Genomic DNA, 3502 nt, shown 5'->3' on the forward strand with positions numbered 1-3502 from the left:
CTGCATAGGTGCAAAGTGAATGGACACAAGGAACCTCTCTCTTCTTGGAACTCCATGGAGGGCCCTGGCACTTCAAGGGCCAAAGTTGGTTCTCACTAGGGTCATCTAGGGTGCAAGTTACTCCAAAGGGTGTAGGATGGAAGCAAGGGGAGGCTGTGGCTCCCTGTAACACGGAGCCTCCTTATGTTTCTGCTGGGGCTGTTCAGCTCTACTCTACCCACAGTTGCACTGCATGGGCATAGCCTAAGGTTGGCTCACCACTCTGCACTTTGTAAATGTCTCTGCTTGAGCCAAATTGGGAGATCGTTGATAACTGGCTCATCACCTCCTAACAAGAGAGCTCAGCTTATCAGGGGACTGTGACATGGGAGACGGGAAGGGGAAAAAAGGAGGACAAAAATCTCAGGGAGGCAAGGCTTCTTCTACTTCTTCCCCCCATACCAGTGGGGTATGCTGAAGCTTGGGAAAAGCCCTACGGTGATGAGACACAAAGCTGCCTTAGACATTGTACATGAAGGGCACTGCGGTGAACTTTATGTAAGAGTGTGCGTGAGGACCATTTGCAGAGAGACATTCAGGGTAAGGGAGCATACTCTGTGCTCCCTCGCAATGGGGCCTTTACATACATTTCAAAAACCCAAGAGCCAGCCTCTACTAGTCAGACTGTGGATAGTTAGATCTGAAAAGCCAGTCTAGTGATTTATGCTTCTTTTCCTTGCCAGGATCCCGTTAAATACATTGGCAACAGGATAGGTAGGATGTGTCAAAACAGGCTTAAGATTCAGGAGGGTTAAAACAGAGGCTTTGGCATTGATAATACAGTTTAGCAAAGTCAGAACAAACTCTTCTCACTGCAGGTTTTGGCTAGAGACCATTCCAGGGATAAAGATAAGTATTTGCTTTGCCTATTATTTATTATTAATCAAAAGAGCTCATTAAAATTGTAGGAGACAGAACATGATATTTCCAAGATAAAGATGGAGCAAGGAGGGTGTTCACTTTCCACCTCCAGGGACATTGAATTTCCATAAATTCAATTGCACTGGAATAAGGCAGGAGAGCACAATATAAATGAGACTCATGGCATGATGAACTCAACCCATCAGCCTTTTGCAGTAGGGTGAATTCCATAGTTTAATATTGGCAAGTGATGTCTTTCAGAGGCAGGTTCTCTCTGCTCTGTGCGGACATCAAGGAGCCCATGGCAGTCCTATTCAGGTCTGCCCCTCTTTTCTCGGTTTAACATACATATGACTGCACTTCAGTGGTACTGTATAAACTGGCTGGTTGTTTGTAGAGCTCCTGGAGATCCTTCAAATGAAAGGCACCAATATGTTTTTATAATTTTGGGGAATTAATTTTTGCCGTTCTTAACAAGGGGTACATGCACCTCTCTCCGGGATGTACACACATGCAAACCTCAGTGCTACAGAGCATTATGGGTGCTCACCAGCGAGGATAATACAGCCTTTCAATAAGAGTTGTGTTTTTCAGATTGTGTGTGCGCATGTGTATATATTGAGGGGAATATAGTATAACCAGTTCCAAGGGAACAGAAGAGTGTTCCCATGATCTGGATATAGTTTGAGCAATGCATTAGTGCCCTAAGCAGAGGTCTCCTCCCCTGGTCACTCATTACACCCATTCTCCCTACTCCGCTCAGCCACCCCCTTAGTCCAACTCAGCCATCCATCTTTATCGTTACTTCCTCATGCTGCAACAGTGGTGGGGAGGGGGCAAAATGAATGATGGGGTGGGGGGGGGGGGCAGAATCACCACCCATTCACTCTTGAGCAGAGAGCCTACACAGGATTATGCAACCACACCATGCACATATAAGACCTCAGAATAAGAATTAAGCATTCTGGCTAGCGAGTTAAGAACAATGAATTGTAAACAAGATCTACGGAACATTTGGGGAAAGCAAGTTAAGTTCATAGTTGTGAGCCTTTGCAGTAGAAGCCTGATCCCATGTTTGCATCATCCAGGAAGGGAACTGAAATAGTAAGTTTAGCTTGGAAGCAAGTGGACCGTCAAGAGAGAAGGGCCCAGGCAAGCGAAGAGAACAGACAGAAGCTTCTTTCACAGCCCCTGAGGGCAACCTAACCCAGTCTCCACAGGCTTTAAAATAAACCAGTGCCCAAAGTTGGGGCAGAGGGATATCAAACCATGGTCCAGGTTCTCTTTCTTCCAAGAGAGTGAAGAAGAGAAAACAGAATTCCTAAAACAAGTCTCCTATTGTCCCTTCAGGGACAGGGGCAAGAAATGTCCCAGACTCCCTTATTACAAGATTAAAGTAAAAATAACTCACAGTTAGTTGAGAAGGTTCTTCTCGCCAAACAGCCCACCTTTCTCAGACTCCCCATGGCATGTACTCTCTCCAGCCATTCTCATTAACCTTCTTTCTTCCTCCCTCCCTCCCTCCTTTGCAAGTGGCAAACTAATACCAGGGGAGGCTAATCGGCTCCAGCTGACTTTGGTCCCCACCCACTAACTGTTGCCTACCAGTACAGAGTTCTATCATGGAATATCTGAGCCTCCTTTCTGACAGTCCAAGGCCTTTGGAGGGGTAATTTCTCCATCACATTGGCCAATCAAAACAGCCTGAATTTTGAAGATCAAACACTTGCAACAAACTGTTCATAAATGAACTAGACATAGAGAATTATGCACTGATATTATTTGATAAATCAGTTACCTCTGAGAAAACAGAAAATTCTGTTTGGGGAGAAGTTGGGGGAAAAGTGGCAAAATTCAACAGCTATATTTTTAGTTAGAAATTAATTGTCACCCTCTATTCCCAAAGCTGTTCTAGTACCCCCTTAACTATTTAAGGTACTAAACATATGGCCCTCATCACTGTAGTACCTGATCATCTGACAAGACCCCTATGAGGTAGAGAAGTGTTGTGGTCCCCATTTTACAGAGGGGAAACTGAGGCACAAACTAAGTGACTTGCTCACAGTCATGCCAGAGGTCTTCAGCAAAGTAAGGAATTGAATGTAGGTCTTCCACAGCCCAGATTAGAGCCTCAACCACCAGGCCATCCTTCCTTTCTGATTTAGAGTCTGCAACAAGCTCCATGTGGATCTCTACACAGCCACCTGCATCATCTGTGTCAGACTGATGGAAAGAAGGCATTTGGAAGATACAATATTTCCCCCACTTTCCCAAAGTAAGATTGCACAGACCTTAATCCTCGGGGATCTACAGATTTCAGACCTAGAAGGGACCATTGGCTCATCTAGTCCAAGTTCCTGTATATCACAGGCCATTAAGTTTCACCCTGTTACCTCTCTATTGAGCTTACTGACTTCAGTTAGCCAGGGGTTCTCAAACTTCATTGCACTGCGACCCCCTTCTGACAACAAAAATTGCTACATGACTCCAGGAGTCGGGGCTGAAGTCTGAGCGCACCCAAGCCCCACCACCCTGGGTAGGGGGCCAAAGCCCAAGGGCTTCAGCCCTGGGCCCTGGGGCCCAGGCTTCAGCCCTGGGTTGT

This window comes from Chelonia mydas, chromosome 5 (assembly GCF_015237465.2).
Source record: "Chelonia mydas isolate rCheMyd1 chromosome 5, rCheMyd1.pri.v2, whole genome shotgun sequence".
Lineage (NCBI taxonomy): Eukaryota > Metazoa > Chordata > Testudines > Cheloniidae > Chelonia > Chelonia mydas.